We start from the raw sequence: 13169 nt of genomic DNA on the forward strand, positions 1-13169 counted from the left end.
AGGTTTCAGATTTTGGCTCTTTTCTATTGGAATCCAGGACACTGAGGTCTGCTCCTCTTGAAAATGCTGCATAGGGAAGCATGGCATCCTGGACAGTGGACCATGTCTAGCCTTATAGAGGTAGTAGAAATTGCCATTCAGATGTAGATTATTGCTGATGAAAATAAATCTGTGCTATCACCTCCAAGTCAGAAGATACTAAATACACAGAAAGACCCTTTTTCAATGGAACAGTGAAAGGCCATAGAACTGTTGGGACCAGCAGGACAGGGCAAGTTGGTGGATCATCAATATCTGGTGTCATTAAGCATGAGAGCTGGCTAAGACCAGTAGGTAAACAATTGTGGGCCACTTGGTACAACCCACATTGCTTTCTGGATGGGATCTCATTGAAAACATTAACATATCTACTGCAAGGATGTACCAGCTGGAAATGAGGCTTCCAACCATAGGATCACACACTGTGCAGAGGCCTGGACATAAGCATGAGTGCCTGGTCATAGGTGGATGCTGAGCCTAGAAGGCTTGAGGGATGGTGAGCAGAGGGAGCTGCCCATGTCAGCCTCCACTGTGTGGTTGTAGGAGCCTCAACAGCCTGGAGCACTGGGTAGCAGCTTTCTTCATAATGGCATCATTTCCTAAAGGTTCAGGGCCTTCTATGTCTTTGGTGAACATTTCTTAGAGCTTTGTTGGTGAGGAACACTCACATCCAGTTCCCACTTTTTACCTGGAATCTCAGCCTCCTTCTTCCCTCTAGTAGACTAGAAAGTCTACTTTCTAGTACTAAGTTTTCTTTCAAGATTTCCCCATAGATTTCTTCTGCCTTGTCTTCTGACTGTGCAAACACTTGTCTGCTCAAATCACTTTTTATACCTTAGGTGGAGCCCAAACAAATAGGCCACCCATTGACTTGTATCATCCACACTCCTGCCAATTCACTGTCAGCTTCCCAAGGTGGCAACATGGCTTCGTTTTCTTCTGTGTCCCACTGACTTTAGGCTGAGAGACATGGTCACATTTCATGTTAATTGACTGAATACTACATAGGTTGTGTATGTCTGACACATTCTTTATGTAAAGAGAAATATAGTACAAAAGTATGTGAAGGTTCAGTGCATATAAAGTATATAAAATGTAAAGCCCTTTTGGTTTTAAAATCCTGGGGATTGAACCCAGGGTCCTGAGTATACTGAGCAAGTGTTCTACCACTGAGTTACATACTCAGCCCTTTTTATTATTTTATTTTGAGACAGGGTCTTGCTAAGTTGCCTGGGCTAGTTTTGAACTTGTGATCCACTGCCTCAGCCTCTCTAGCAGCTGCAATTAGGGGGCATGTACTACCATGCCTGGCTGTAGTTGTCCCCTTCTATGACATTGTCCACATTTTGTAGAGACATTCACAGTTAAGTACTTGAGGTGTATATTTCTGGACCAATTCTCAGCTCTCCCAATGATATATATTTAATAACTGGGCAGGTTTTCTTGCTAAGATCCCACTTATTACCACTGGGAAAGCCCATCCTCCTAAAACCCACTCTGGTTAAACATTATAATTTTAACCAACAGTTCTCCACTTTTAAAACGTGTGACCCACTGAAAGAATTACGCATTATATCATAATGCAGGACACAGATGAGTGTATCTGTTTGTGTAAAAATAGATGTGATGTATTTATCAAACACAATATTTACCCTTAGTGTGTTCAGTTTATTCTCATGCTTTCTGTTCTGTTCCATTTCATTGTTTGTTTAAAGAAAAAAATGCCAGTGTTAACTGGCTGGATTGATTTCATGACGGACTAATGGGTTGTGACTCACAGTTCAAAAAGCACCGATTTAAATAGTCTGCCTTAGAGTGTGTGCTTTCAAGGAATTCCTTGGTCTCTGATTCCTCAGTTCCCTGCTTCATTGGTGATGGTCTGGGTGTAAGAGTGGCTCTGGGACTTCAGAGTGGTGGAATGTGACAGTTAAGCTTGCATAAACAATTTTTGTGCACATGTATAATTATGTCTCTAGGCTGTGCATTACTAAAGGAATAAATGCTCCACCAAAGACATGTGTTTTAGAAATTTTGATTTGCATTGTGAGATTGCCTTAAATGCATATGGGGACTGAAAGTGCCCAGGTAATAGCAAGAGAGTATTAGGATAATGCTCACTGTCACTCTTTGTGTCTAACCAATCCACCGGTCATTTGTGTCTCCAACATCCACACCAAATAGAAATAAGCGAAGAAGGAGGTACAGTATATTGTATCTTTATTGACTCAGGACGTTTCACTTTAACAATAACCAAAGTGACTTTCCACATCTGGACAAGACCCTGTTCCTTGGTCTGGCATTAAAGATTCTCCCCTAACTGGGATTCTACACTTTGACTTTATCTTCCCTGGCATTTGTCAAGGTGCCCAGATGGGCCCTCCTCCTCCATGACATGTCTGTATTCTTGGTGGCATAATTTCCCCAGCCTAGAATGCCCCTGTCACCCTCCTTGCTGAGTCACATTTGCAATCCTGTCTGCCTCTAAGGCCCAGTTCACTTATTCCCTTCTGAGCTGCTGACAGCCCCAGTCTGGTTTCCCACAGTGCTTTGCTTGTGCCACACTCATTGAATATCCCTGCAACTGGGCATTTACTTTCCTGGGCACAATGAAACTCACATTGCTGTGAGTCCTTATGTGACATAGTCTGGCTGCTTGCACCTCCTTTGCCTGACAACCACTCTCCCCTTTGCGCATTCTACTCACCCCAGGAGCCCCGGCAGTGCTCCCCAGAGATGCCAGACCCATTCCCATTGCAGGAAACAATGGTCTCTTCCTCAGACCTCTACATGCCTAGCTTTCTTCTGTCATTTAAAGGCCACCTCACTTTCTTAGAGAGCCCTTTGGTGGATGACTAAATAATCTAAAGTAGCCACCCAATCACTCTGGACTACATAATCTCATCCTGCGATTACTACGTAATTTCCTCATTTGTTCTTTGTTACCTATCTCTACTAGAAGTTTCATGGAAGTCAGAATAGCTTTTATTTTATTCAGAGATGTGTTCTTATTGTCCAGGACAGTGCAGCCTGGACATAGTAGGTGCTTATTAAATGATTGTTGAATGAATAAAATGAATGCTGTGTATATTTCTTAGTGGAAGAACTTATATTCATCTTGTTTGGGCCTCTACAATTCTGAACACAGTAAGTTGAACCTGATTGGTATTAAATTAATATTACAGACTGAATTAATTCAATGTATAGGATAGTAAAGGAGTGAAAAACAGTTATAACCAGAATCTTTCATAAAATGTGTAACTTTAATATAATGCAAATGTATATATAATTGCTACTTTTACAAACAAGAAGTCAAATGTTAACACCGCCAAATGCAATACATTTTAAATTGTATTATCTAATTTAATTTTTGGAACAATACTATGTATTATTTTTCTCTGACACGTGCAGTAATTGAGGTTCAGAGCTGAATTAACTTGTCCATTATGATGTAGTTAATAAAGTATCTAACAAGTACTAGGGTATGGTCTAACTGCTCAGCTCATGCTATTTCAATATATGCACATAAAGAATATTATTAAAGCTCGGCCACCGCTGCCGCCTCCTTCTGCCGCTCCTGGAGCTGCTCCTGTGCTCGTTCGGTGCGGACCTGGTACCTCTTTCGTGAAACGGGAGCTGAGAAGACTCGGGTGCTCACTATGGCCAATGAAAAGCCCAAGGAAGGAGTTAAGACTGAGAACAACGATCATATTAATTTGAAGGTTGCGGGGCAGGGTGGTTCTGTGGTGCAGTTTAAAATTAAGAGGCATAACTAAACTAAAATCAAAATGGATTAAAGATCTAAATATTAAAATAGAAACTCTGAACCAGTTGGAACAGAGGTTAGGTAGAACCCTTGAAGACATCGGTGTAGGAAAAGATTTTATGAACAAAACCTCAGTTGCCCATGAACTAGCACAAACCATCAACAAATGGGATCTCTTCTTATTAAAAAGCTTCTGCACAGCAAGAGAAACCACCAGCAGTGTGAAGAGACAACCCACAATGTGGGAAAAAATCTTCACTTGCTCTTCCTCAGACAAAGGTCTACTATCTCGAATCTATAAAGAATTTAAAAAGATCAGACCTCTCAAATTTAAAGACCCAATCCAAAAATGGGCATCTGAAATGAACAGACATTTCTCAGACAAAGAAGTAGAAAGAGCAAATAAATACATGAAAAAATGTTCAACATCACTGGTCATTCGAGAGATGCAAATGAAAACAACGCTGAGATTCCACTTCACTCCAGAAAGAATGGCTGTTATCATGAAATCAACCAATAACAAATGCTGGCGGGGCTGTGGGGAAAGAGGAACCCTGCTCCACTGCTGGTGGGAGTGTAGACTGGTGCAAGCGCTGTGGAAATCAGTATGGAGATACCTCAAAGAACTAGGACTGGAAGTCCCATTTGACCCCACTATTCCACTGCTGGGATAGAATTAAAAGAATTAAAAGAATCATACCACAGTGATATATGTGCACCCATGTTCATAGCAGCGCAGTTTGTAATAGCTAAAACTTGGAAACAGCCCAAATGCCCATCAACTGGAGACTGGATCAAGAAAATGTGTTTTTTTTTTTTTTTATAAAATGGAGTACTACTCAGCCATAAAAAATGAGAAATTAGAGACATTTATAGCTAAGTGGATGCACATTGAGGCAATACTCTTAAGTAAAATAAATAGGACACACATGTGTAAATACTGAATAGTTTCTCTGGTGTGAGAAACTGAAAGTGTAAATAAGGACTAAATGTATAATAGGTAATGTGAAATAGGAAGAAAAGGGGCAAAGGGGAAGGAAGTGGGAGGGCTAGGGGAAAGGATAGAAGGGAATGGGATTAATATGAGAAAATGGAAAAATAGGAACAAAATCTTTGTAAATAGGGAGGACTGGAGGGGTTGAAGGGAGGGCTGGGCAAGGGTGAAAAATAAGAACCAAGAGAGACTATGTAAAGGTGCAAATTTCCAATGATGAATGTCATTATATTGTATATCTAAAATGTACCAATGATTAGAATGAATAATCGATAATGCAAAATAGGAAGAAAAGGTCCAAAGGGGTAGGGGTAGTGGGAGGGGCAGGGGAAAGGAAAGAAGGGAAAGGAAAAATGATGAGAAATGGAAAAAATGGAAATAAAGTCTTTGTAAATAGGGAAGGGTGGAGGGCGTGAAGGGAGGGCTAGGAATGGGGAAAAAATAAGAACCAAGATGCATTATATAAAGGTACAATTCCCAATGAGAAAAAAAAAAAAGATTAAGAGGCATACACCACTTAGTAAACTAATGAAAGCCTATTGTGAACGACAAGGTTTGTCAATGAGGCAGATCAGATTCCAATTTGATGGACAGCCAATCAATGAAACAGACACCTGGACAATTGGAAATGAAGGATGAAGATACAACTGATGTGTTCCAGCAGCAGACAGGAGGTGTCTACTAAAAAGGGAACCTGCAACAACTCTACTCCAGAACTCTGTTCTTACAGGCCAAGAATACATTCTCAATTAGAAAACTGCAATTTGGTTCCACCACATCCTGACTATTACAGTATAGTTTTCTCTATTCTTTCATTTACCCCTTCCCCATTCCTTTATTGTAAATAAAGTATCTGGTGCGTGTGCACAAGCATATTGCATCTTTTTTTTTTTTTACTAAATGGCCAACAATATGTTTTGATTGACCTCAGTTGGAGACAGGATAGGGAGATACTGGTTCTGTGAAAATAATTCCTTCTCTCCATTAGTGGCATGCTCATCAGCTCTTATCTTTATATTCCAGTAAGTTATTTTGGTCTCACTGTTTTAACAGAAAAGACAACAACAGAAAAGACAACAACAGAAAAGACAACAACATAAAAATCCTTGCATACCTTGTTTGATTGGAGAATTTTAATGTTTTGCATTTATCATTGTAAAATCAAGGACAATTTTATAACTTTTTTGTATGTAGCTGTTACATGTAGGGCAATCTGTCTTTATGTAGAAGTAAATTACTCTTTAAAAGAAAAAGAATCCTAGATAGTTTTCCCTTTAAGTCAAGTGTCTTGTTTAAATAAACTTCTTGGTTTTTTTTTTTAAAAAGAGTATTATTAAAGTCTTTGGAAATTAAAAATATATTGTGGAAAATATCTGTCTTTAAGCTGATTGGTGAAATTTCAGTTGTTCTACTAAGTATATTTTCTCTTCAGAGATGAATGGACTTTTTTAATTTATTTGCCATTTTCGATATTTACAGAGAAGGGTAGCTGTCTGCTCCTTTCCGATTAGCTCTGTCATTCATGAATGGGTTTGGGTGGACACGCTCCCAGTGTATCCCACTGATGCACATTCTTAGGCCTACTCATTCTTAGAATAGGATTTTGTAACCTCATGTGTCTCAAAAGGATTTTAATGTGGCTTTAAAGTAAGTACTCATTTTGTTTTTCAATGGTAGCCCAAGGTAGTATATTTAGGAGATAACTGAGCATGTGGAAAAATGTTTACTTTTGTTGCATGCCACATGCTTAGCACCTAATGTGTTGGTTTTTGGTCCTTGGTAATGCACAGTCACTCAGGTAGGAAGCTCAGGCCTCCTGGTCCTGTGGCTTGAGTGCTTGGGTTTGGCCTTTGGTTGTGCTTAGCAAAGGGCCCAGTCTAATACCAATAGGCAGATGTGCTAGTTTCTGGCTTCACTGCTTTATAATTTTTGAACTATTAACTTAACACTCAAGAGATTTCACACTACACTGCACATACACACACACACACACACACACACACACACACACACACACGCACTCCTACCTGGCTTCTCTTGAAAAATTAAAATATTCAGCAACACTGACTACTGCTCCACGTGACAATAGTCGATGACAGCTGAGCCAGCCTTCCTGTGCAGCTGGAGCTTACTGTCTGCCCTCTTTGGAATGGTGAGGATGAGGGCTGTCCATGATCTTTGTCACATCCAGGCCCTATAGGTTTGGGTTTGAGACTCCTGTGAGTCCTGGGATTTATTGACAATCCTTTATAGTCACCCTTTCTAAAGTAGTGTCAGGAGGTGCTGCTACTCTACCAGGATCTTCCTTTATTCCTCTCTGTGAGACTCAGGTGTGGACACTTGTTTGAATCACTGGCAGCTATTTACAAAGCTGGGACCCAAATTTGAGATTTGAATAATTCACAGGGCAAAGCTAATGAAAAATCCTAGTGTGGAGAAAATGAAATCCAAAGGGTGCATTCATCACCAGAGATCAAAGGCAGGGTGGGTAGACACTAAGAGATAAGATGGCCCGCCGCATCCCCTGTCCTAAACAACCTTCAAAACCTGCATCAAGGTTCCCAGTTTGGCTTATCTTTGATTAGTTTTAGAATGAAGAACAGATGGATGGTGAGGAAAAAAGTTTGTTGCATTTCTCAGGGCACCAGCTTCTTTTTATACAATGTACAAATATATGAATTTCATGTTTAGAGAAAGGTTGGCAGAGAGATTCACTGTAATTTTCCAGTAAATTGACTGCTCCTCAAATAATTCAAGTTAGTTTACAGATTTTGGCTACTTTATTCTGCTGTCTACAGCCAGGATTATTTGAAATTCTGTGTGTGTGTGCATGGATGTTAATTTGTATATATTACTATGGAGAAAAATCCAATTTCAGAATAATTACATTTCTTTTACGTTGCTATATGAAACCAATAAATCAATTAGTATATCTACTAAATGTCTTGCTATAAATCCTATATTCTTGCAACTGCTCATTAAATAAATTTTATAATCTCTAGAAAATGGGAGAAACCTATCAAGATAGGTATTAAACTAGTAATTGAAAATCACGGATTTTAAAGTTGGTAATATATGGTATACAAAATATGATATTAAATCAATTATTCATAATCATCTCAATTCAAATTTTCTTTCTTTATCCAAATAAGTAGCTCAGCAAATCTAGTTCCTGGGTTTATAATTAATTTTTTGTGTAAAAGAATTTTTATACTTATGATGCATTCTGTGATATAGTCCTGTTATACATTTTAACTTTGCATATAAATTATACATCCAAAGCTTCACTTTAGACAATGAAGTGTTTTGAAGGGTATTTGGAATTCATACTATTTAAGACTCCTGTAATTCAGATTTATGCTTAGAGCCGTCTATCGCAATTATACCAGTTTGGTGAGGTTTTATCATATATTTTCTAATCAGTCAATCAATCAATCAATTTTTGAGAGGATTTTATGCAGACAAACATAATTCTGCCCTCAAAGAAGATGAAGCCAAAAGAATAAAGTGAAGAAATTATAAAGGTATGAATTAATAAAAATGTGAATGTCAAATTTAATTTTTTAAAAATTTGCTGTGATTTCTCTTTTCATTTTAAATAAACATTGTAACCTTATTCTGTAACCATAATTTTGCATCTTTTCCTCACAAGAGCTTTCTGCTTAGTCTCTAAATTATAAAAGCTTCAGGTACCATACAACCTTGATTCATTCCTGCCTGTGGACAGTTACGTCACTCACTACACCTTGCCAAAACTACCTGGGGCTCAGTCAGTCCTGGAGACTCCCGGCCAGGCTGACATCAAGTTGAGTTGTTCAAGCCTTCAGTCAGTGGAAAAGCAACTACTCTATGCCATCAGCCTCCACACACCCCCTCAGGTATCATGTTTTCCACAAGTAGACTGCAAGATATGGTTAAATCTAGTACCATTTGCTAAAATCATTACAATTTCAGGATTACCTTAATGTTCAAATCTGACACGTCTATGGGAAATAAAAATGAAGCTATTTCAGCACAACTTTCCATAACTATTCCATTCTTTTCTGACTATTGGCAAAACATACACTTATTTACCTGTAAAGGGAATTTTGCCAAGGCTTGATATCCAGAGTGTTCATCAGTAGTTAGGCTCTGCAATTTATTTATTTATTTATTCCATTAAGTTTATTGGTACATTTCAGGTATACAATACAGTTACACTCATCACTGGGATCTTGTACCTGTACATGATGCATCTTGGTTCTTATTTTTTTCCCCATTCCCCTGCCCTCCCTTCACCCCCTCCACCCTTGCCTGTTTACAAAGACTTTGTTTCCATTTTTTCCTTGTCTCATATTTTTTCTTTTCCCTTCTTTCCTTTCCCCTATCCCTCCCACTTCCCCTACTCCTTTAGACCTTTTCTTCCTATTTCACAATATCAGGTATACATTTTGATTCTTATTTACACTTTTAGTTTTTCATACCAGAGAAACTATTCGGAATTTACACGTGTGTCCTATTTATTTCACTTAAGAGTATTGCCTCAGTATGCATCCACTTAGCTACAAATGTCTCCAATTTCTCATCCTTTATGGCTGAGTAGTACTCCATTTTATTAAAGAAAACATCTTCTTTATCCAATCTCCAGTTGTTGGGCAATTGGGCTGATTCCACGTTTTAGCTATTACAAACTGTGCCGCTATGAACATGGGAGCGCATATATCACTGTGGTGTGATTCTTTCAATTCTTTGGGGAAGATATCCAGCAGGGGAATAGCTGGGTCAAAGGGGACCTCTAGCCCTAGTTCTTTGAGGTATCTCCATACTGATCCACAGTGGTTGCACCAGTCTACACTCCCACCAGCAGTGGAGCAGGGTTCCTCTTTCCCCACAGCCCCACCAGCATTTGTTATTGGATGATTTCTTAATAGCAGCCATTCTTTCTGGGGTGAGGTGGAATCTCAGTGTTGTTTTCATCTGCATCTCTCGAATGACCTGTGATGTTGAACATTTTCTCATATGTTTATTTGCTGCTTTTACTTCTTTGCCTGAGAAATGTCTGTTCATTTCAGATGCCCATTTTTGAATTGTGTCTTTATATTTGGAGGGTCCAAATTTTTTAGTTCTTTATATATTCTAGATAATAGACCTTTGTCTGAGGAACAGCTGGTAAAATTTTTTTTTCCCACATTGTAGGCTGTCTCTTAGCTCTGTTGGTGGTTTCTCTTTCAGTGCAGAAGCTTTTTAATAAGATGAGATCCTAGTTGGTTGATTCTTTGTGCTAGTTCCTGTGCTACTGAGGTTTTGTTCATAAAGTCTTTTCCTATGCCAATGTCTTCAACTTACCTTCCAGCAAGTTCAGTGTTTCTGTCTTAATATTTAGATCTTTAAGCCACTTCTACCTTAGTTTAGTGCATGGTGATAGGTATGGGTCTAGTTTTAATCTTTGGAAGGTTGAAATCCAGTTTTACCAACACCATTCATTAAAAAAGCTATCTTTCCTCCAGTGAGGATGGTTGGCTCCTTTGTCAAAGATGAGGTGGCTGAATATGTCTGGAGTTGTTTCTCCATCTTCTAATCTATTCCACTGATCCTTGGGTCTGTTTCTGGCTCTGTAATTTATTTCCAAAAAGAAAAAATATAATAAATTATAAATCTAAAAACCTGATCCCAGTGGTATAATATCTAGGAAAGAAACAGCAATGTTATTTGTAATCTTTTGACACATGTCCATAATGTCTTTTTCCCCTTCATTGTTTTGACTGCTTACTCTTTTTATAAGAATAGTTTTGCAGTGTCTTTCTAGATAGAGAATATAAAGATAGTTAGCATGCCTCCAGTATAGTTCTTTAAAATTTAAAGAACATAAATTTTTAGAATTTCTGTCAACTTTAGGGAAACTACTATACATTCTTTCATATATGAGCTATGAAATTTGGAAAGACTTTTCACATTATCAACTTTTGGCTTTATACACTTCACGTCCTGTTTTTCCTCCATTCCCATGTAGCCTGTAATAGATGCCCTAAACCATACGTTTTAGAGGGTAAGATGGAGTTGAAAGGTCAGCTACTGATTACAGTTAGAATATCTTCCACTAATTCTACCGAAACTTGTGACCATGTGGACCCATTCCTAGGGCCCCTCCCAGAGTCTCATAAGGGGTCTGTGAAACTGAAGACCCTAAAACTTCATTTTACCTGCTTTATTATAAAATCCACACCTAATAACAGAATTAAAATACAAAATAACCTGATAATTGCAAATATGAAGAGGACCAAGAGATAGAGAGAAGGGAAAGGTACATTAAAAAGAATTAAGATATATTTTGTACATGCACTAATTCCCCACAATGAATGTAAACATTATGTACTGCAAGTGTGTACTAACAAAATTTTTTTAAAAATTTAAAAATTCAGACTTAAATAGACATAATTTAATTCAACAAGAGTAAAGTGAAATGGTTGGTGTCAAAGTATAAATTCATAAGCATAGGTTAAAGGGCACATGGTAATGGACTAGAGGTTTTAGATGACCTCTAACAGTATGATGAAAATATCAAAAGTGGTTAGCATAATAAAGGCCACATCAGTAGAAATAGTTCCCAGATTATGAGACTTAATAATTCTTCAAAAAGCTGTCTTGGTTAGAAGATGGCTGTAGTAACTCATCTAGTTCTGATACTGTAGTTTAGGAGGCAACTGACTGCGTTATATATAGGATAGGCTGTTTAAACTGGTAGAGACCTGCCAATCCTTCTTAAAAATCTTTCAAACTAGTAATGAGTACAAAATACTTTTAATTTTATTTTATGAAGCCATCATTACCCTGATAACCAAAGTCAGAAAAGGACACTATGAAAAAAGAAAATGACAGGCTAATATTCTTGGTGTACACAAATAAGAAAAGCCTCAATTAAGATACTAGCAAATTGAATTCAACAGTACATTAGAAGGATTGTACACCATTATCCAGTAGGATTTGCTTCTGGGATGCAAGGATAGCTCAATATATGTCAATAAATAAATGCAAAACATCACATCAATAGAATGAAGTATACAAACTGTGAAGTATACAAATCTCAATAGAAGCAGGAAAAATTAAATGTATTTTTAAATTAGGGGTAGAAGGAATGGTCTTACCCATAACAACATAACAATAAATTGTCAAATATACCTTAATGTAGCTGGGGTAGAGGGAAGAAGCTGAGAGAAAAAGGCAAGGAGGACCTGGTCATGAGAGTTGGAATTCGTAACGCTGAATGTGTGGTCAGTGAACTTGAATATCACACGAATACTTCAGGGAACAGACATTACCTCCAAATACCTGAGTTGTGGTCCTACAGAAGAGACTTCTATACAGAACTTGTTCTAACTTTCCTATCAGAGGCCGATCAATCCTCCAATCTGCCGAGAGAGGGTGCATTGAGGATTAAAGAAAGAAAGACAATAGAGACATAATTTCCAAGTATATAGGGGGGCTGGGCAGTCAATGCCAGAATGGACAAAGACAAAGACACTCTGAGCTAGCCAGTATTTATTGGGTGTACACAATAACCGGAGGGAGTATCCCATGACTTAGAGGGCCTTTGTTGATGAGGGTCTTTTGTTGATGAGGATGGGGAGAAGGGCAAAGCATTCCTACAGTAGTAGGTGGGATGAGATTACAGGCTAAACAGGAATTTGTCCTCCTCCCAGGTGAGAGCTTTCTCCTTTGTTATTACTACTCAGTTCTAGAAGAACCAGGATGTTTCCAAATACCATAGCCAGTTCTTGGGCAAGAAGACTAGGGTTCAGACGGCCCTAGTCATAATTTAATTATGAAATGATTTTTCCCCAAAATTATATAGAATGGCTCCTGACATTTTCCATAGTGGACAGAAATAATACCAATTATTATTTTATCTCAGAATAAGAAATTGTTTTCTGACATTATGCTTGCCTACAGTGGATTTGGTGATCCCTTGATTCTCTGAGTCAAAGTCTTAAAAATGTGACCAGATACTGCTATTAAAGAAGGGCTTTGTGTAACACTCCCATTTATATAGCACTTCATGCTTTGTCAGTTACTGTTCTAAGGACTTTAAAAGGGTAAAGAGAGAATAGTGGCTCTCTTGGCTACTTTTGCTGATATGTAGTGATTTTGAAGCAGTGATTCTTTTAAAAAAATTGCTTTGATCGACACATAAAGGTATTGCTATTTTTCTGCTAATAATTCCACTATTGTGCATATAAATGAGCAGTCTGCTTGAAGAGGCCTATCTTGAAAATATTATAAATTCAAGGTCTACTTCTAGAGAGAGGAGAGTCAGAATTCCTGTTGCTCTCCACACCTTCAATCCTGTTTCAAGATTTTAGTGTAACAGGTAAGAGTAAGAGTATAGACTCTGAAGCT

The 13169-nt window shown here is 38.1% G+C and overlaps 1 long non-coding RNA gene and 1 pseudogene across 6 annotated transcripts in view; both read left to right on the plus strand.

Annotated features, from left to right (window-relative positions):
* LOC101712638 (uncharacterized) overlaps positions 1–13169 on the plus strand; it is a 313187-nt gene that overhangs the window by 237714 nt on the left and 62304 nt on the right. The gene's annotated exons all lie outside the window — the stretch shown is intronic.
* LOC147828844 (small ubiquitin-related modifier 2-like) lies at positions 41–5866 on the plus strand (annotated as a pseudogene).

This window comes from Heterocephalus glaber, unplaced genomic scaffold (assembly GCF_053883595.1).
Source record: "Heterocephalus glaber isolate CG9 unplaced genomic scaffold, H.glaber_assembly_v1.0 deba00000901, whole genome shotgun sequence".
Classification (NCBI taxonomy): Eukaryota; Metazoa; Chordata; class Mammalia; order Rodentia; family Bathyergidae; genus Heterocephalus; species Heterocephalus glaber.